A 23,001-nucleotide genomic window follows, 5' to 3' on the forward strand; every position below is an offset into this window, starting at 1 on the left:
AACTATTTACCTCAAGGGTAAAGTCAACAATAATAAAGCATAAGTACTCAACTCCAAGTTGATATATGAATATAGATCTTTCCCAAGCATGTGATGGTAGCCAAGACAAAGGCAAAAATAGGGAATTGGTGAAGTTCACCAAGAATCTTACAAGGGAAAAAAGTAAAGGTACAATATAGGCCCTTCGCAGAGGGAAGCAGAGGTTGTCATGCGCTTTTGAGGTTTGAATGCGTGTCCTCTTAGTGCGGAGGAACGTCACTTTATATTGCCTCCTGTGATAAAGAACTTTATTATGCAGTCTGTCGCTTTTATGTCTTCCTCATCACAGGTTCGTACAAAGCTTATTTTCCACACACTAATAGATCATACATATTAGAGAGCAATTTTTATTGCTTGCACTGATGACAACTTACTTGAAGGATCTTATTCAATCCATAGGTAGGTATGGTGGACTCTCATGGCAAAACTGGGTTGAAGGTTTATGGATGCACAACTAGTATCTCTACTTGGTGCGGGAGTTTTGGCTAAAATGAGGTGGAAGGAATCGTCACATGCTAAGGGATCTCTAATCGTACAACATTGTTTGGAACCAAGCAAACACAATTCATTATGTTGTCTTCCTTGTCCAACATCTACTCCTAAGCATGTAATAGTTTGGTGAGTGCTCACAATTGTAAAAAGCGTCTAAGATGATATATTTATATGTGAACCTCTCTTTCCTTATTACTTCTTATTAATTGCAACAATGACTGAGGTCTATGTTGATTTATTCTCAACAAGTTTCAATCATCATACGTGTCATATGTGAAGTTATCACTTTCCATAAGATCGTCTCATGATCTTTCATTCTATCGTTCTTTTCATACTTTTGATCACGACAAAAAGCAAAGCCCTTGACTAAGATACTCTTTATTATATAGCTCGTAAGATCGAGTACATCGGGGGAGAGACAAAAGCAAAAGACTCAAACTAAACACTAAAGACTTATTCCTCTAAGATAAGAAATAAAACTTGAAAAGGAAAGAACTAAAACAAAGTTAAAAGCAAAAGATATAAAGGTGATACGATACCAGGGCAACTCCCCCAAGCTTGACAGAAGCCAAGGGGATTGCCCATCCCAATCCTTAGTTGTCTTCCTTTGGTGGTGATGGTGGTGGGGCTGTTGAGGCAGTCTGATCCTCCATCTTCCAAGGCATAGGTGCTCCATCTCCATTGCTTCGAGCCTCGTCTCCATGCTTCCGGTCTTCTTAGGCCCCTCAACATCACGGATGTGCAACATCCCCTCGCTCATCTTGATAGATTGAGGGTGTTTCAGCACTTCCGTGAGGTAGGGATTGATGACCTTCTCGAAGATCTTGTCCTTAGTAGCGTTCGGGTAAGTCATGATGATCAAGATCTGCCACAGAAACACGCTCGAAACGAAAACAGAGGAAAACTGCGCGATACGGAGATCGAAACCTTCGGGCGAATATATATTGATTTTTTCTGGACCAGAAGGAGTGCTCCGCAAGGAAACGGAGTCCAGGAGGCACACGAGGTGCCCACAAGCCCCCTAGCCGCCACCAAGGCGTGGCGGCTTCCAAGCTTGTGTCCGCCCCGTGCGCTCTTCGGACTGCTTTTTATTTTTCTAAATTTCCAAAAATTCCAAAACGGAGGAAATTTCCTATTGGAAAAGCATCGGAGTCCAATTTCTTACCGAAACAGATACCTCTTCGTTTTCAGGGTCTGAAACAGGCTGATAAACATCCCTTATGTACTCCTCTGGAGTTATGATATTGATGATATTGGTCTCAACATTTATGGGAGTACCAGAGATGTAATGCTTGATTCTTTTCCCATTTACCACTCTAGGAAAATTTCCTTCCGTGTTATTGATTTTGATGGCACCGGAACGATATGCTTCCTCGATAACATAAGTACCTTCCCATTTAGAGAGAAGCTTGCCTGCGAAGAATCTTAAAGAGAGTTGTATAGCAGGACATAATCACCTACATTGAACTCCCTTTCTATATTCGTTTATCGTGCCATCTCTTAACCTTTTCCTTGAACAACTTGGCATTCTCATATGCATGGGCCCTCCATTCATCGAACGAGCTGATATCAAACAACCGCTTCTCATTGGCAAGTTTGAAATCAAAGTTGAGCTCTTTGACTGCCCAATAAGCTTTGTGTTCCAGCTCAAGAGGTAAGTGACAGGCCTTACGTAAACCATTTTATACGGCGACATGCCCATGGGATTCTTATAGGCAGTCCTATAAGCCCATAGTGCATCGTCAAGTTTACTAGACCAATTCTTTCGAGATCTATTGACGGTCTTTTGTAGGATCAATTTGATCTCCCTATTACTCAACTCCACTGGACCACTAGACTGAGGATGATAAGGAGATGCAACTCTATGGTTGACATCATACTTAGCGAGCATCTTGCGGAAAACACAATGAATGAAGTGTGAACCGCCGTCAGTCATCAGATATCTAGGGACTCCAAATCTTGGGAAAATGACTTATTTAAGCATCGTAATAGAGGTGTGGTGATCAGCATTTTTAGTGGGAATAGCCTCTACCCACTTGGTGACATAATCCATAGCAACTAAGATGTGAGTGTACCCATTGGAACTCGGGAAGGGTCCCATATAATCAAAGCCCCAGACATCAAATGGTTCAATGACAAGTGAATAGTTCATAGGCATTTCCTGACGCTTACTGATGTTCCCTATTCTTTGGCATTCGTCACAAGACAAGACAAACTTACGGGCATCCTTGAAGAGAGTGGGCCAATAGAAACTTGATTGCAATACCATATGGGCAGTTCTATCTCCAGCATGGTGTCCTCCGTAGGCTTCGGAATGACACTTGTGCAAGATTTGTCCCTGTTCATGTTTAGGCACACAATGTCTAATAACACCATCTACTCCTTCCTTATAAAGGTGAGGATCATCCCAAAAGTAGTGTCTCAAATCAAAGAAGAATTTCTTCTTTTGCTGATAGGTGAAACTGGGTGGTATGTATTTGGCTACGATATAATTTGCATAATCGGCATACCACGGTGCACTATGTGAAGTGCGGATGACATTTAATTGCTCATCAGGAAAGCTGTCATCAATAGGTCGTGGGTCATCAAGGACATTCTCTAGCCTGGATAAGTTATGTGCTATAGGGTTATCAGCACCCTTTCAGTCAACGACGTGCAAATCAAATTCCTGTAGCAGGAGAACCCATCTGATCAGCCTAGGCTTAGCGTCCTTCTTCTCCATAAGGTACTTAATAGCAGCATGATCAGAGTGAATAGTGACTTTGGAGTCAACTATGTAAGATCTGAACTTTTCACATGCAAACACGACTGCTAAAAACTCCTTTCCCGTAGTGGCATAGTTTCTTTGGGCACTGTCTAGAGTTTTACTAGCGTAGTGAATAACATTCAACTTCTTGTCAACTCTTTGTCCTAGAACAGCACCAACAGCATAATCACTAGCGTCGCACATGATTTCATAGGGCAAGTTCCAGTTAGGTGGTTGAACAATAGGTGCGGTTATCAAAGCCTTCTTAAGTATTTCGAAGGCTTCCTCACAATCCTCATCAAAAACAAAAGGAACATCCTTCTGCAAGAGGTTGGTAAGAGGCCTAGAAATCTTAGAGAAGTCTTCAATGAACCTTCTATAGAAACCAGCATGACCTAGGAAACTTCGTATACCTCTGATATATGTGAGGCAAGGCATTTTCTCAATTGCATCAACCTTAGCCTTATCAACTTCAATGCCTCTTTCAGAAATTTTGTGTCCTAAGATGATACCTTCATTAATCATAAAGTGGCACTTCTCCCAATTCAAGACGAGGTTGGTATCTTCGCATCTCTGTAATACTTGATCAAGGTTGCTGAGGCAATCATCAAAGGAAGACCCATAAACGAAGAAGTCATCCATGAAAACCTCGACAATCTTTTCACAAAAGTCAGAGAATATAGCCATCATACATCTTTGAAAGGTGGCAGGTGCATTGCATAAGCCAAAAGGCATACGTCTATAAGCAAAGGTACCGAAGGGGCAGGTGAAAGTGGTTTTCTCCTGATCAGATTGTGCAACAGGTATTTGCGAGAAACCTGAATAACCATCTAGAAAGCAGAAGTGTGTGTGTTTTGATAGCCTTTCTAGCATTTGGTCGATAAACGGCAAGGGATAATGATCGTTCTTGGTTGCCTTCTTCAGTTTCCGGAAGTCTATCACCATCATGTAGCCAGTAATAATCCTTTGTGGGATTAATTCATTCTTATCATTAGGAACGACGGTGATACCTCCCTTCTTAGGTACGCAATGTACTGGACTTACCCAATCACTATGAGCAACAGGATAAATGATTCCTGCTTCCAGAAGCTTTAATATTTCTTTTCTCACGACCTCTTTCATCTTAGTATTTAATCTCCTTTGATGATTAGCAACTGGTTTAGAATCAGGATCGGTTTTAATCTTGTGTTGACATAGAGTGGGACTAATACCCTTAAGATCATCAAGAGTATATCCAATAGCAGCACGGTGCTTCCTCAGAGTTTTTAGTAACTTCTTCTCTTCGTTCTCTGAGAGGAGAGCACAAATAATAACAGGATATATCTCCTTCTCATCAAGATAGGCATACTTAAGAGTATCAGGCAAATTTTTAAGCTTGAACACAGGATCACCCTTTGGTGGGGGAGGATCCCCAAGCAGTTCAACAGGCAGATTATTCTTGAGAATAGGATATTGTTCTAAGACAATTTTATCTATCTCATCTGTCTCCTCCATATGCATATCATTTTAATGCTCAAGCAGATATTGCTCTAAAGGATCCGTAGGAGGTACGACAATAGAGGAAAGAGAAATGATTTCATCCCTACCAGACGACTCTTTTTCATGGGGTTCTCTTCCAAACTTGGAGAAGTTAAATTCATGAGACACACCCTCGAAACTAACAGTGACGGTTTGCTTAATGCAATCAATGTGAGCATTGACAGTGTTGAGAAAGGGTCTACCAAATATGATGGGACAAAAGCTATCTTGTGCAGTACCAAGGACGAGGAAATCAGTAGGATACTTCGTCTTACCACACAGTACTTCTACGTCTCTCACAATTCCCACAGGGCAGATAGTGTCTCTATTAGCTAGCGTAATAGTGACATCAATGGGTTCTAACTCAGCAGGTGTAATCTCATCTTTGATTTCATCATATAGGGAACGGGGTATTGCACTAACACTAGCACCCATATCACATAAATAATGGTAACAGTGATCTCCTATCTTGACAGAAACAACGGGCAGGCCAACTACAGGTCCGTATTTGTCTTTCGCGTGAGGTTTAGCAATTCTAGCAGAGTCCTCACAGAATTTGATAACATGCCCGTCTACGTCTTCGGCTAAGAGATCTTTGATAATAGCAACACTAGGTTCAACTCTAATCTCCTCAGGGCGTGCAAGTGGCCTAATGTAACCCCTACGTATCACAGTTGGAGCTTTAGAATAATCCTTTATCCTAGCAGGGTATGGTGGTTTCTCAGTGTAGGCACAAGGAACAACAGGATCACTAAAAGCAATGACTTTCTCCTCAACTAGATTGGTTTTGACTATGTTGCTTTCTACAGGAGGATGATACTTAAACCACTTCTCTTTGGGAAGATCAACATGAGCAGCAAAAGATTCACATAGAGAAGCTACTATCTCATAGTCAAGTCCATACTTAGCGCTAAAATTTCTAGAAGTGTTTGTCTCAACAAAAGATTTAACGCAATCAAACTGGAAATTCATACCTGACTCCTTACCTTCCTCCAGCTCCCAATCTTCAGAGTTACGTTTGATTCTTTCTAATAAATTCCACTTGTGGTCAATATCCTTCTTCATAAAAGAACATGTACAAGAAGTGTCAAGCATGGTACGATCTTCATGAGAAAGCGGAGCATAAAAGTTTTGAGTGATAATTTCTCTCAAGAGCTCATGATTGGGGCATGAATATAGCATTGATTTAAGCCTCCCCCAAGCTTGAGCTATGCTTTCCCTATCACGAGGCCAAAAGTTATAAATATAGAACTTTTGATGAAATTCCAATTTCAACCGATTGTAGTCCCATGATCCCGTATCATCACATAGCCTATACCATGTCAACGCCTTATCCTTCAAAGATAAAGGAAAGACTTTCTTCTTTACCTCATCCTCGGGCAAACCTGCAAGCTTAAATAAACCACAAACTTCATCTACATAGATCAGATGCAAGTCTGGATGTGAAGATTCATCTCCTGTAAAAGGATTAGCCAGCAGTTTCTCAAGCATACCCGAAGGAATTTCATAAAAGATATTTTCAGTAGGTACCTCGGGTTGAGGAACAACTCCTCATGCTTCCGTTCGTGGTGAAGATACCCCGAACAAACTCCTCAAAGGAACAGTTTCCATAGTGACAAGTGACAATAAATTTCAGCACACTATATAAATGTTTCCTTACCAATTTCCACTTACCAAAGGCACTTCACTCCCCGGAAACGGCGCCAGAAAAGACTCTTGATGACCACCAAGTATAGGGGATCAATCATAGTCCTTTCGATAAGTAAGAGTGTCGAACCCAACGAGGAGCAGAAGGCTCTGATAAATGGTTTACAGCAAGGTAATAACTGCAAGCATTGAAAGTAGCGGTAACACGTGATGGTGTAGTGAGGTGAAACGTAGCAAGCGAAAAGTAACAAGTAACAAGTAGTAGCAATGGTGCAGCAAGTGGCCCAATCCCTTTTGCAGCAAGGGACAAGCCTTAACAAAGTCTTATAGGAGGAAAAACGCTCCCGAGGACACACGGGAATTTCTGGCATGCTAGTTTCATCATGTTCATATGATTCGCGTTCGTTACTTTGATAGTTTGATATGTGGGTGGACCGGCGCTTGGGTACTGCCCTTACTTGGACAAGCATCCCACTTATGATTAAACCCTCTCGCAAGCATCCGCAACTACGAAAGAAGAATTAAGACAACGTCTAACCATAGCATTAAACTAGTGGATCCAAATCAGCCCCTTACGAAGCAACGCATAGACTAGGGTTTAAGCTTCTGTCACTCCAGCAACCCATCATCTACTTACTACTCCCCAATGCCTTCCTCTAGGCCCAAATATGGTGAAGTGTTATGTAGTCGACATTCACATAACACCACAAGAGGAAAAGACAACATACAACATATCAATATACCGAACGAATATCAAATTCACATGACTATTATCAGCATGACTTATCCCATGTCCTCAGGAACAAAAGTAACTACTCACAAAGCATAACCATAATCATGATCAGAGGTGTAATGAATAGCATCAAGGATCTGAACATAAACTCTTCCACCAAGTAATCCAACTAGCATCAACTACAAAGAGTAATCAACACTACTAGCAACCTTACAAGTACCAATCGGAGTCGTGAGACGGAGATTGGTTACAAGAGATGAACTAGGGATTGGAGAGGAGATGGTGCTGATGAAGATGTTGATGAAGATGCCTCCCCTCCGACGAGAGGAGTGTTGGTGATGATGATGGCGACGATTTCCCCTTCCGGGAGGGAAGTTTCCCCGGCAGGATCGTCCTGCCGGAGCTCTAGATTGGATCTGCTCAAGTTCCGCCTCGTGGCGGCGGCGAAACCACGAAAAAGCTCCTGGTTGATTTTTTTCTGGAACGAAACCCTTCATATAGAAAAAGAGGGGGCCAGTGGGCCGTCAGGGAGCCCACAAGCTTGCTAGCCGCCACCAGGGGGTGGCGGCTACCAGGCTTGTGGCGCCCTGGCAGCTCCCCTGTGGTACTTCTTTCGCCCAGTATTTTTATATAATCCCAAAAAATTCCACGTAAATTTTCAGGGCATTTGGAGATGTGCAGTATAGTGGACTAAGATTTGCTCCTATTCTAGTCCAGAATTCTAGCTGCCTGAATTCTCCCTCTTCAAATAAACCTTGCAAAATAAGAGAGAAAAGGCATAAATATGGTACCACAAAGTAATATAACAGCCCAAAAAGCAATAAATATCAACATGAAAGCATGATACAAAATGGATGTATCACAACCCCGTTTCTAAACTGTATAGCATGCCACACCTAACCAGAGAGTAGTCATCACTCCGCGTGTGCCAGACGTTTTGAACATCTTGGGTTGCCGCAGGAACACGAAGGTCACCTAGCGGTGCATCAAGGACATACCCCTTCTTGGATGCAATGAGGATGAGCTTCAAGTTGTGGACCCAGTCCGCATAGTTGCTACCATCATCTTTCAGCTTGTTTTTCTCTAGGAACACGTTGAAATTGAGGTTGACAGGTGCGTTGGCCATTGGATTTACAATATTTGTAAAGACAACTTTTAGACTAAGTTCATGATAATTAAGTTCATTAACCAAATTATGTATGAACTCCCACTTAAATCGACATCCCTCTAGTCATCTAAGTGTTGCATGATCCATGTTGACTAACCCGTGTCCGATCATCACGTGAGACAGACTAGTCGTCGATGGTGAGCATCTTCATGCTGATCGTATTCAACCATACGACTCATGTTCGACCTTTCGGTCTCTCGTATTCGAGGCCATGTCTGTACATGCTAGGCTCGTCGAGTCAACCTAAGTGTTTTGCGTGTATAAATCTGGCTTACACCCGTTGTATGCGAACGTTAGAATCTATCACACCCGATCATCACGTTGTGCTTCGAGACAACGGTCCTTCGCAATGGTGCACACTTATGGGAATACATTCTCGAAATTTTATGAGGGGTCTGACTCCGTAACAGCAGACCTTCCCTTGCAACGACACCAGAAGAATGCCGATAGCACTCTCCGGCAATTGAAACTAGAAGAATGTTGTTGACGGCCCACCAGCGCGTGGGATCGTAGCAGTTTTCGAGGGTAGAGTATTCAACCCAAATTTGTTGGTACGCCTATAGGAGGTGAGAGGATACTCTCAAGTATTAGCAGCTGAATATGTCAGATTCAACCACACGTGAAAGATTAGTATCTGCAAGCAAAGTATCAGTAGCAAAGTAATATGATAACAACGGTGTGAGAAACGATCTGTTGACACGGCAGACTATTTCTAACGATTGCATCAATGGCGCCAAGTTGCCTCGTTGACGGAAATTGTCAGTTCCTGTCAACGACCAGCGTATCAAAATTGTAGCAGGTAGCAGAAGTGTAACGAGCAATAGTAGTGGCAAGGAACAGCAGTAGTGACAGCAGTATCAAGTAGCAACAGTAGCAAGCGACAGTAGTAGCAACAGTAGCAGCAGAGAAAGACAAGTAACAGCAGCAGAGCAAAACAAGTAACAGCAGCAGTAGGACAAACTCGTAGGCAATGGGTCGGTGATTTGTTTGGATGATATTCATCATGCAACAGTTATAACACGGAGAGATATGTGGCTAGCTCCCGTTCATCAATGTGATGTAGGCATGCATTCCGTGTGTCGTCATACGTGCTTAGTGAAAAGAACTTGCATGACATCTATTGTCCATCCCTCCCGTGGCAGCGGGGTCCAAAAGGAAACTACGGGATATTAAGGTTCTCCTTTTAATAAAGAACCAGACCAACGCATTAGCACTTGGTGAACACATGAACTCCTCAAACTATGGTCATCACCGGGAGTGGTTCCGGTTATTGTCACTCTGGGGTTGCCGGATCATAACACATAGTAGGTAACTACAACTTGCATGATCGGATCTAAAACACATATATATTGGACACAACATAATAATTTCATATCTGAAATCATGGCACTCGGGCCCTAGTGACAAGCATTAAGCATGGCAAAGTAGTAGCAACATCAATCTCAGAACATAGTGGATACTAGGGATCAATCCCCGTCAAAACTAACTCGATTACATGATAGATCTCATCCTACTCATCACCGTCCAGCGAGCCTACGAATAGATTACTCACGAACGACGAAGAGCTTCATGGAATTGGAGAGGGAAGAAGGTTGATGATGATGATGGCGATGATTTCCCCTCTCCGGAGCCCAAAACGGACTCCAGATCTGCCCTCTAGATGAAGAACAGGTTGTGGCGGCGCCTCCGTATCGCAAACGCGACGAAATCTTCTCTTTTTATTTTTTTCTGGGATGAAAGTGAACTTATCGAGCTGAGGTTGGGGGCGGCAGAGCCGTGTGGGCCCCACAAGCTTGCCAACCGCCACTAGGGGGTGGCGGAGGCAGGGCTTGTGGCCCACTGGCCCACCCCCTCAGGTGGATCTTCGCGCAGGTATTTTTCATATTTTCCAAAAATGCTCCCCGTAAATTTTCAAGACGTTTGGAGAACTTTGATTTCTGCACAAAAATAACACCAAGGCAATTCTGCTGAAAACAGCGTCAGTCCAGGTTAGTTCCATTCAAATCATGCAAATTAGAGTCCAAAACAAGGGCAAAAGAGTTGTGAAAAGTAGATACGATGGAGACGTATCAACTCCCCCAAGCTTAAAACCTTGCTTGTCCTCAAGCAACTCAGTTGACAAACTGAGAGAGAAAGAAAAACTTTGACAAACTCTGTTTGATCTTGTTGTTGCAACTATTTCTAACTCATAACCAGAATTTCAGCAAGATCACAAGTTAACCACATAAGCAAGTGACACAAAGGTCTCATGGTAAACTAATATCAATGGCATAATCAGCTAACGAGCAAATAATAATGAGTTTCAAATACCAACACTTCAATCAAAACAAGCATGAAGCAATATGAATAGGTGGTATCTCGCTAGCTCTTTCTGAGACCGCAAAACATAAATTCAGAGCACTTTCAAAGATCAAGGGCTGACTAAACATTGTAATTCATAGCAATGAAGATCCAGTCATAATCATACTCAATATCAATCAAAAGCAAAGCATAAAAATGACAGAGGTGCTCTCTAATTGGTGCTTGCGAAAGAAGAGGATGACTCAATAGGAAAATAAATAGACAGGCTCTTCGCAGAGGGAAGCGTTGATTTGCAGAGGTGCCAGAGCTCAAGCTTTGAAAACAGAGATAATAATTTTGGGTGGCATGCTTTCATTGTCAACGCAGTGACCAAGAGTTCTCAATATCTTCCATGTTACTCATGCTATAGGCGGTTCCCAAACAGAAAAGTAAAGTTTTAACTCCCCCACCACGAATCAATCACACTCCACGGCTAGCAGAATCCTCGGGTACCGTCCATACTAACATCAATCCAGGGGAGTTTTGTTTTACAGTTATGTTTTCGATTTAAGCATGGAACTGGGCATTCCAATTACCGGCCCCTTTCTCGTGAATGATAGTGAATAAACACATGTCGAGGATAACACTCCTAGCATGGAAGATACCAATAGCCCCCTGTCACCACATGAGCGGTTCGGGCATGCAAAACAGATTATTTCTTGAAGGTTTAGAGAGTGGCACATGCAAATTTACTTGGAACGGCAGGTAGATACCGCAAATAGGTAGGTATGGTGGACTCTCATGGAAAAACTTTTGGGTTTATGGAAGTGGATGCACAAGCAGTATTCCACTTAGTACAAGTGAAGCCTAGCAAAAGACTCCGAAGCGACCAACTAGAGAGCGACAATAGTCATCAAGATGCAATGAGTTTGAGTAACATTGAATGCAAGCATGAACAGGATATAAATCACCATGAACACGAACATCATAGAGGCTATGTTGATTTTGTTTCAACTACATGCATGAACATGTGCCAAGTCAAGCCACTTGAAACATTCAAAGGAGAATACCATCCTATCATACTACATCATAGTCATCTCAAAATCTATGTTGGCATTCAAGACAAACCATTATAAACTCTCAGCTAAATAAGCATGGCATCAGAAACTATGATCTCTAAGTTGTCATTCCAAACATGGTTCTCTCACAGCAAAACTGATTCTAGGTCGACAAGCTAGTCATATTTACAAAAACAAAATAGATAGAGTTCATACCAGCTTTTCAGTCTCAGTCGCTTCATCATATATCATCATTATTGCCTTTCATATGCACGATCGAACGATGTGAACAATAATAAGAGCACTAGACTAAGCTGAATCTGCAAGCAAACACAAAGGAGAAGACAAAGTAATATGGCTCTTTGAAAGCTAAACAGGTAAGCATGCAAGAACCACTAAACATTGAAACCAATATCTTCTACCTTGACCCAAAGAAAAAGAAAACTATTTACACGGGAAAGCTCCCAACAAACAAAAGAAGAGAGAAAAATATTTTTGGGTTTTCTCAAAAGGACACAAAACAAGAAAACAAGAAAATGAAAATAAACTAGCATGGATAATACAGTGGCAAAGTGTAAACACCGGCTAACAAAGTGAAAGCATAAGCATGAATGTAAAGTCGGTGAGAACACGTACTCCCCCAAGCTTAGGCTTTTGGCCTAGCTTGGTCTACTCCCATGGTGGGAAATAACCAGCTCCAGGATACTCCGGAGCAGACTGTGGTTGCCACTGTTGTGTAAGCTCCTCTGGCTCCCACTGATAAACTGGTGTCTGGTACTCGACTGGCGGCTCGGGCACGGGCGCCTGTGGTTGGGCCAAGCCCCAATATGCGTAGATGTCCGAGGGCATAATAGTGTACCTGCCTGCATGAAGATCGAACAAAGAAGGAGCAGGCAAAGTAATAGTCTCTTGAGTACCCTGACTAAATACCAGGTTATAAATCATCCGTCTACTACCATCTCTATCCAAAAAATCATAGCGAACCATGCTGTCATAATCCAGATATTTCTCGGGGAGAAGCATCTCTCCTTCCTATCCGAGTCTAATGGGTATCTCAAAGTGTCTGGCAAGACGGGTAGCATAGATACCTCCATAGACGACACCCTTGGAATGGTTGGTGTTCAATCGTTGGGCTACTATAGCACCTAGGCTATAAGCCTTATCGTTATAAAGGCCTTCGCGCAAAACTGCAAGGTCTGGAGAACTAAGTGATACAGCCTCCCCACGGCCAATCAAATATTTTCCCACAAATAATGAGAAGTACCGAAGCATAGGAAAATGTATGCTAGAAATTCTAGCGCGAGGCACTCCTCTCTCCTCTCCAACAGCAATAGTACCAATGAAATCCTCCAAGTCCCGTGGACGAGGGTCATGGATATCCCCAACATAAGGTAATTTGCATACATTGCAAAAATCCAGTAGTTTCATGCACTGGGGGATGTCGTATATCATGAACCCAACCATGGGAGGATTCTTCCTCGGATAAAAGTTGAAGCTTTGAACGAAAATATTGGTGAGGAGGAGGTATTGTGAGCACTTATCTTCAACGAACGCGGTAAGACCTGCGTTCTCCACCAAGTAATAAAAGTCTTCATGAAGTCCAGCGGCGCGCAAATATTCATCACTTGGCCACTCACACGCTCGAACTTCTGTGATTCGAGGGACTACGTACTTGGGGTGGTTCTTCCCATCCTCCTTGGGGTTACGGCTTGAAGAGCCTCTGAAGAACCTCCTCATATTTTCCTTTTTCTAGCTCTGAAAATTTCTGAAATTTTAGAGACTTCAAAAGAGAAGTGAATAAAGATTAACCCAACTTGTAGCAACTACACCTACTAGTGCCTAGAGACTGTATCACGCGCTAAAACTACTTGGGACCAGCTAAAGTCAACATTTCTAGCTCAAGAACAGGGTCACCAAGGTAGCAAGAATACGCGAAGGATAAAGCACTAGAACAAAAACTAATTGGACCAATGGAGCACTCACTTACCAAGGAGTAATTTCCCCAAAACGGTTCGGAGAATGGTGCTTTGAGCAAGGAGATCAAAAATCACAACCAAATGAGCAAGAACACGGGTTTGAGCTGCGAAACAATTTTTTCTGGAGGTGGAAGAAGAGGCTGGGAGCTGGAATGAGTGGAGGGGGTCCCTGTGGGCCCCACAAGCTTGCCCTCCGCCACCAGGGGGTGGCGGTGGCAGGGCTTGTGGCCCACTGGTCTGGCCCCCAGGCCAGCTCTCAGACCCAGTAATTTTCAAAAATTCCAGAAAAAATCATACTAAATTTTCAGGACCATCGGAGAACTTTTATTTTCGAGGTATTTTTCTCCGGGACGCTAAAACAGAAAACAGGAAAAGCTAAACTAAATCTATCATTTTTCTTCTAAGCAACAGAAAGTGGAAGCTCCAAACAGAGGTATGTGACTCTTTGATTCATCCATTTCATGGTCATCGAAAGAAATCCGTCAATGGGGTTGATCAAGTCCTCATGACAAAACCTTCTTGAATCGCAAGAGAGAACGGAGAATTTTCGAATAGCCACTAAGTCACCTCAATGGGGATATGTATCTCACCAACAAGAAAATCATACTTCATCTTGACACGGGGAATAGGGCATTCAAAGCTCCCAATAAGAATCGATGAAGTCTTTTCGATAGCATTGATGCAATGTGCTTGATATCATTTCTTAGGAAAATGCACTGTGTGCTCATTACCGTTGACGTGGAAAGTGACATTGCCTTTGTTGCAATCTATAACAGCCCATGCAGTGTTTAAAAAGGGTCTTCCTAGCCATGGCATCATCCTCGGGAATATCCAAGATAACAAAGTCAGTTAAGGTAGTGGTATTAGCAACCACAACAGGCACATCCTTGCAAATGCCGATAGGGAAAGCAGTTGATTTGTCGGCCATTTGCAGAGAAATTTCAGTGGGTGTCAACTTATCCAATTCAAGTCTACGATAACGAGAGAGCGGCATAACACTAACACCGGCTCCAAGGTCACATAAGGCAGTTGTTACGTAGTTTCCTTTAATGGAGCAAGGTATAGTGGGCACTCCGGGATCACCAAGTTTCTTAGGAGTTCCACTTTTGAAAGTGTAATTGGCAAGCATGGTGGAGATCTCAAGATCTGGTATCATCCGTTTATTAGTCATGATATCTTTCATGTACTTGGCATACGAAGACATCTTGAGCATATTAGTTAATCGCATCTGCAGAAAGATGGGTCTTATCATCTCAACGAAGCGCTTAAAATCCTCATCATCCTTTTTCTTGGATGGCTTAGGAGGAAAGGGCATAGATCTCTGAAACCATGGCTCCCTTTATTTACCATGCTTCCTAGCAGTAAAGTCATTCTTATCGTATCTCTTAGGTTGTGGGTTATCAGGATTAACCAAAGATTCAATCTCCACATCCTCATCATTGCCAGGTTGAGCATCATTATGAACATCACTGTCCATTTTGTCACGAGTTTCATGTTCATCACCAGATTGAGTTTCTGCATCACACGCAGAAATATCATTAGGTTCTTCAGGTGTGACAGTATTTGGTGAACTGGCATGTAAGTTTCTATCATCCTTCTTCTTCTCCTTAGGATGACTAGGTGTATCAGCATTGATTCCTTGAGAATCTTGATCAGTTCTCTTAGGATGACCTTCAGGATACAAAGGTTCCTGAGTCATTCTGCCTCCTCTAGTAATGACTCTGAGAGAGTTGTCATTTAATTCATTGAGCAGGTCATTCTAAGCTTTAAGTACTTGTTCTACCTGAGTAGTAATCATAGAGGCATGTTTACTCAGAAGCTTCAGATCATTGACATTTCTGTCTACACAAGCACTTAAATGGCTAAGCATACGAGTACTTTGTTCCAAATGTCTGCTAACATAATCATTGAAACTTTGTTGTTTGGCAACAAATTGTCAAATTCATCAAAGCATATGCTAGCAGGTTTGTCAAAAGGAATATCACTCTCATCAAACCTACGCAGAGAATTTACTTCTACTACTTGTATCGGGTTATCGAGACCATGGATCTCTTCGATAGGTGGTAGATTTTTGACATCTTCAGATCTAATGCCTTTCTCTTGCATAGATTTCTTGGCTTCTTGCATATCTTCGGGACTGAGGAATAGAATACCTCTTTTCTTTGGAGTTGGCATAGGAGGTGGTTCGGGAATAGTCCAAGCATTATCGTTGATCAAGATGTTATTCAGTAGGGTCTTAGCTTGTTCTATAGTTCGTTCCCTAAAAACACAACCGGCACAACTATCTAGGTGGTCTCTAGAGGCAGTAAGTCCGTTATAGAGGATATCAAGTATCTCGTTCTTCTTAAGAGGGTGATCAAGCAAAGCATTCTGTAGTTGGACGAGCCTCCCCCAAGCTTGTGGGAGACTCTCTTCTTGGAGTTGAGCAAAGTTGTATATTTCCTGCAAGGCAGCTTGCTTCTTATGGGCAGGGAAATATTTCTCACAAAAGTAATAGACCATATCCTGGGGACTACTCACACATCCAGGAGCAAGAGAGGTGAACCAGGCTTTAGCATCATCCTTTAGAGAGAAAGGAAACAGCTTAAGGATATAGTAGTGGCGGATCTTCTCCTCATTAGTGAAAAGCGTGGCTATATCGTGTAGTTTGGCAAGATGGGCTACGACCGTCTCAGACTCATAACCGTGAAAAGGATCAGGTTCGACTAGAGAGATTATCTCATGATCGACAGAGAATTCATAATCCTTATCGGTGATAAAGATAGGTGAAGTGGCAAACTTCGGGTCGTATTTCATCCTAGCTTTCAGAAATTTTTCCTTCCACTTGAGAAGTAATTTCTCAGCGTCATAGGCATCCTTACACGCAAGAAAATCCTCAGCTATCTCTCCCTCCATAACGTAACCCTCAGGTATATCAAGCAATTCATATCTAGGAGAGCTAGATTTAATAGGAGCAAAAGCAGGTTCTATCTCAATAGTATCGGCAGTTTCAGAAGCATCGCGAGCATTGGCAGTAACTCTAGCAATATGAGCATCAAGGAATACCCCTAGTGGAACATCACGCAAAGTAGCATCTCTAGCAGTATCAAGCATAGCATCATCAGGCATAGCATCTCTAGCAGTATCAAGCATAGCATCTCTAGCAGTATCAAACATAGTATCATCAGGCATAGCATCTCTAGCAATATCAAGCATAGCATCATCAGGCATAGTATCAAGCATAGCATCTCTAGCAGTAGCATCATAAGAATCATCAAGCACAGGCGACATATCAAGATTTCTAGCAGGAGGTGATGTCACAAACTTACTCATAACTGAAGGTGAATCAAGTGCAGAGCTAGATGGCAATTCCTTACCTCCCCTCGTAGTTGAGGACAAGACTTTGGTTTTTGGATCCTTCAGATTCTTCATAGTGATCAGTAGATATAAATCCCAAGTAACTCAAAGAATATAGCAATACCTCCCTGGCAACGGCGCCAGAAAAATGTTGACTCCATAACAGCAGACCTTCCCTTGCAACGGCACCAGAAGAATGCTGGTAGCACTCTCCGGCAATCGAAACTAGAAGAATGTTGTTGACAGCCCACCAGCGCGTGGGATCGTAGCAGTTTTCGAGGGTAGAGTATTCAACCCAAATTTGTTGGTACGCCTATAGGAGGTGAGAGGATACTCTCAAGTATTAGCAGCTGATTATGTCAGATTCAACCACACCTGAAAGATTAGTATCTTCAAGCAAAGTATCAGTAGGAAAGTAATATAATAACAACGGTGTCAGAAACGATCTGTTGACACGGCGGACTATTTCTAACGATTATATCAATGGCGCCAAGTTGCCTCGTTGACGGAAATTGTCAGTTCCCGTCAACGACCAGCGTATCAAAATTGTAGCAGGTAGAAGCAGTGTAACGAGCAATAGTACTGGCAAGGAAGAGCAGTAGTGACAGTAGTAGCAAGTAGCAACAGTAGCAAGTGACAGATGTAGCAACTGTAGCAGCAGAGCAAGACAAGTAACAGCAGCAGAGCAAAACTAGTAACAGTAGCAGTAGGACAAACTCGTAGGCAATGGGTCGGTGATTTGTTTGGATTATATTCATCATGCAACAGTTGTAACACGGAGAGATATGTGGCTAGCTCTCGTTCATCAATGTGATGTAGGCATGCATTCCATGTGTCGTCATACGTGCTTAGGGAAAAGAACTTGCATGACATCTATTGTCCATCCCTCCCGTGGCAGCGGGGTCCAAAAGGAAACTACGGGATATTAAGGTTCTCCTTTTAATAAAGAACCAGACCAACGCATTAGCACTTGGTGAACACATGAACTCCTCAAACTATGGTTCCGGTTATTGTCACTCCGGGGTTGCCGGATCATAACACATAGTAGGTAACTACAACTTACAAGATCGGATCTAAAACACACATACATTGGTGACAACATAATAATTTCAGATCTGAAATCATGGCACTCGGGCCCTGGTGACAAGCTTTAGGCATGGAAAAGTAGTAGCAACATCAATCTTAGAACATAGTGGATACTAGGGATCAATCCCCATCAAAACTAACTCGATTACATGACAGATCTCATCCTACTCATCACCGCCCAGCGAGCCTACGAATAGATTACTCACGAACGACGAAGAGCTTCATGGAATTGGACAGGGAAGAAGGTTGATGATGATGATGGCGATGATTTCCCCTCTCCGGAGCCCAAAACGGACTCCAGATCTGCCCTCTAGATGAAGAACAGGTTGTGGCGGCACCTCCGTATCGCAAACGCGATGAAATCTTCTCTTTTTATTTTTTTCTGGGATGAAAGTGAACTTATGGAGCTGAGGTTGGGGGCGGCAGAGCCGTGTGGGCCCCACAAGCTTGCCCACCGCCACTAGGGGTGGCGGAGGCAGGGCTTGTGGACCACTGGCCCACCCCCTCAGGTGGATCTTCACGCACGTATTTTTCATATTTTCCAAAAATGCTCCCCGTAAATTTTCAGGACGTTTGGAGAACTTTGATTTCTGCACAAAAATAACACCAAGGCAATTCTGCTGAAAACAGCGTCATTCCAGGTTATTTCCATTCAAATCATGCAAACTAGAGCCAAAACAAGGGCAAAAGAGTTTGGAAAAGTAGATACGATGGAGACGTATCAGGGTCATCTTATTATGCTACCGTCATTCTAAGCAATAAGATGAAAAATAAGATAAACATCACATGCAATCATATAGTGACATGATATGGCCATTATAATCTTTGCTCCTTTGATCTCCATCTTTGGGCATCGCATGATCATCATCGTCACCGCCGTGACACCATGATCTCCATCGTCCTGTCTCCGTGAAGTTGTCACGCCAACTATTACTACTACTACAGCTGACCGTTAGCAATGAAGTAAAAGTAGTAAACACATGGCGTTGCATCTCATACAATAAATTAAGACAACTCCTATGGCTCCTGCCGGTTGTCAAACTCATCGACATGCAAGTCGTGAATCCTATTACAAGAACATGATCATCTCATACATCACACATGTAACATCACATCCTTTGGCCATATCACATCACATGTCAAACCATGCAAAAACAAGTTAGACGTCCTCTAATTGTTGTTGCAAGTTTTACGTGGTTGATTTGGGTTTCTAGCAAGAACGCCTTCTTACCTACGTGACAGCCACAACATTGATATGCCAAAGCTATTTACCCCTCATAAGGACCCTTTTCATCAAATCCAATCCGACAAGAGTGGGAGAGACGGACACCCGCTAGCCACCTTATGCACCGTGTGCATGTTAGCCGGTGGAACCTGTCTCACGTAAGCGTACGTGTAATGTCGGTCCGGGCCGCTTCATCCCACAATACCATCATAAAATAATAAGACTAGTAACGGCAAGCGATTGACAAAATCAGCGCCCACAACCTTTTGTGTTCTACTCATGCAAAGAATCTACGCATAGAAAGCGTGGCTTGGATGCCACTGTTGGGTAACGTAGCAAAATTCAAAAAAATTCCTACGCCATATTCAGATCTTCCTATGGAGAATCCAGCAACGAGAGAGGGGTGAGAGAATATTCATACCTTTGAAGATTGCTAAGCGGAAGCGTTGCTAGAACACAGTTGATGGAGTTGTACTCGTTGCGATTCAGATCGCGGTGTGATTCCGATCTAGTGACGAACCACGGCACCTCCGCGTTCAACACACGTACAACCCGGTGACGTCTCCCGCACCTTGATCCAGCAAGGAGGAGGGAGAGGTTGAGGAAAATCTCCGACAGCATGACGGCGTGGTGGTGATGGAGCGACGAGCTCTCCCGGCAGGTCTTCGCCAAGCACCGTGGGAGAAGAGGAAGAAGAGAGGCAGGGCTGCGCCGAGAGAGAGAGAGAAATTGTCGTGTCTCCAATGGCCAAAACCCCCACTATATATAGGGGAAAGGGGAGGGTGGCGCACCCCTTAGGGTTCCCACCCCTAAGGGGTGCGGCAGCCCTAGATGGCGCTAGGAGGTGGCGGCCAGGAGGGGAGGAGGGGGTGGCGCACCCCCAGGTGGGCCTAAGGCCCACCTGACTTGGGGACCCCCCCCTTCCCTCTCTTGGGCACCTTGGGCTGGGTGTGGGGGCGCACCATCCCACCCAGGGGCTGGTTCCCTCTCACACTTGTCCCATGTAGCCTCCCGGGGCTGGTGGCCCCTCCCGGTGGGCCTCCGGAACCCTTCCGGTGGTCCCGGCACGTTGTCGGTGGTGCCCGAAACATTTCCGGCGTCAAAACCCATCCATCCTATATATCAATTTTACCTCCGGACCATCCGGAGCTCCTCGTGACGTCCGGGATCTCATCCGAGACTCCGAACAACCTTCGGTAACCTCGTATAACGGTTCCCTATAACCCTAGCGTCATCGAACCTTAAGTGTGTAGACCCTACGAGTTCGGGAGTCATGCAGACATTACCGAGACACCTCTTCGGCCACTAACCATAAGCGGGGTCTGGATACCCATAGTGGCTCCCACATGTTCCACGATGATCTCATCGGATGAACCACGATGTCTAGGATTCAATCAATCCCGTATGCAATTCCCTTTGTCTGTCGGTATAGAACTTACCCAAGATTCGATCGTTGGTATCCCTATACCTTGTCAATCTCGTTACTGGTAAGTCTCTTTACTCGTTCCGTAGCACATCATCCCGTGACTGACTCCTTAGTCACATTGAGCTCATTATGATGATGTTCTACCGAGTGGGCCCAGAGATACCTCTCCGTCACACAGAGTGACAAATCCCGATCTCGATTCGTGCCAACCCAACAGACATTTTTGGAGATACCCGTAGTGCACCTTTATAGTCACCCAGTTACGTTGTGACATTTTATACACCCAAAGCACTCCTACGGTATCCGGGAGTTGCACAATCTCACGGTCGAAGGAAAAGATACTTGACATTAGAAAAGCTTTAGCATACGAACAACACGATCTAGTGCTATGCTTAGGATTGGGTCTTGTCCATCACATCATTCTCCTAATGATGTGATCCCGTTATAAATGACATCCAATGTCCATGATCATCTATCGATCAACGAGCTAGCCAACTAGAGGCTTGCTAGGGACACATTATGATCTATTTATTCACACATGTATTACTGTTTCCTGTTAATACAATTATCGCATGAACAATAGACGATTATCATGAACAAGGAAATATGATAATAACCATTTTATTATTGCCTCTAGGGCATATTTCCAATAGAAATTCCTTCATTGACTTTGGATAGCCTATCCCAGATAAGCTTAGTTGTTCCCAAAGCACTCACTCTGCCATACTGACCTTTGCTCAGATGGCCACAAATGATATTCTTTGCTTGAGAACTAAGTTGCTTGAATTTCTTCACATCAGCGGAAGAGATAGTAGCAATGATGGAGGGAATACCATGTTCCACAATGTACCAGAGATCATTGTCAATGGCCTGAAGATGCATTTGCATCTTTGTTTTCCAGTAGGGAAAGTCCTTTCCTTCGAAGGTAGGACATCCTACAGTAACCTTGATCATATGTGCAATCGACATAACTAAAACTCCACGTGGTTAAACCAAAATCACACAGAACAAGGGAGTACCTTGCTCTTATACCAATTGAAAGTGCCTTATATCGACTAAAGGGGGTGAATAGGCGATTTTTAGAATTTCATCGCTGAGGAAATTCCTTTTGAGGAAATTCCTCACTCATGGATTATGTGCAGCGGAAATAGCGCGGGATCAGAAGTGCAAAGACTACTACATCAGATTACTTCGTGAAGACTATGAGAATCTGTTTGCACAGTACGCAGGTACACAGAACGTAGGTGAAGATTTACTCGAATGAAGAATTTCAGGTTGAGTAAATTCAGAGAAAGTCTTCAGACAAATTCTTCAAACAGCATAGATGGAAGTCTTCAACATACAATTCTGAGGAAATGAAAGAGGTGAAGAAATAGAACCCGTAGCTTGATGAAGACAATTGTTGATGACCCAGTTCCAACTACTGTGAGAGTTGTACGTCTAGTTTGAGGCAGCTTGGTATTGAAACCAAAGGACACGAAGTCCCGGGACACACAGTCCCTACCGTATTCTCCTTGACCTAAGGACACATAGTCCTCGCCCAACACTTGTGGTAAGTCTTCAGGGCAGACTTCCAAACCCTCACAAACTCAGTCACCTAGCGATCCACAATTGACTGCTGGATGCTCTAGACCATGACGCCTAACCGTCTGGAGGATGCACGGTCCTCAAAGCAAAAAGGCTTCAATTCCACACAGGAACAAATTCTTCGGTGATTCTCAAGCACTTGGTTTTTGGTTTGTGGTTTGGTGTTTGGGGTATTTCCTCACATGATGATTTACTCTCAAAGACTCTGAGGAATTTGGGTTGCTCTAAATGACAAGTGTATGTTTCTCTCAGAGCAGCCAACAAGCTAGTGGTTGTGGGGGTGGCTATTTATAACCTGGGAGCATCCCGACGTGATTTGACATAAATGCCCTTAAATAATGTGATCGTTGGGTGGATAAGATCAATGAGGTGGCACGTGTCGCGGCAATGGTCGGAACTTTCAACTGTGAAAGTCCTCATGTCTCTCATATTCCTCACTTGAGGCTTTGGTAGGTTTAGGCTTGGGTTGAGCATCATTAGGAAATTCATTCTGTAGCATTACTTCGACCCCCTTTAACAGTATGGTGTTCCTATGACTCAAGAGTAAAGAAAATAGAACAGAAAGAATAAATCTTCACGCTTCAAAGTCTTCAGACAGCTTTTCTTCAGGAACCACCGAATTCCTCATCTTCAATATCTTCATGAGCAATATAAATTACATTGCAATTTCTTTGCGATCAAAGT

This window comes from Hordeum vulgare, chromosome 3H, assembly GCF_904849725.1.
Source record: "Hordeum vulgare subsp. vulgare chromosome 3H, MorexV3_pseudomolecules_assembly, whole genome shotgun sequence".
NCBI lineage: Eukaryota > Viridiplantae > Streptophyta > Magnoliopsida > Poales > Poaceae > Hordeum > Hordeum vulgare.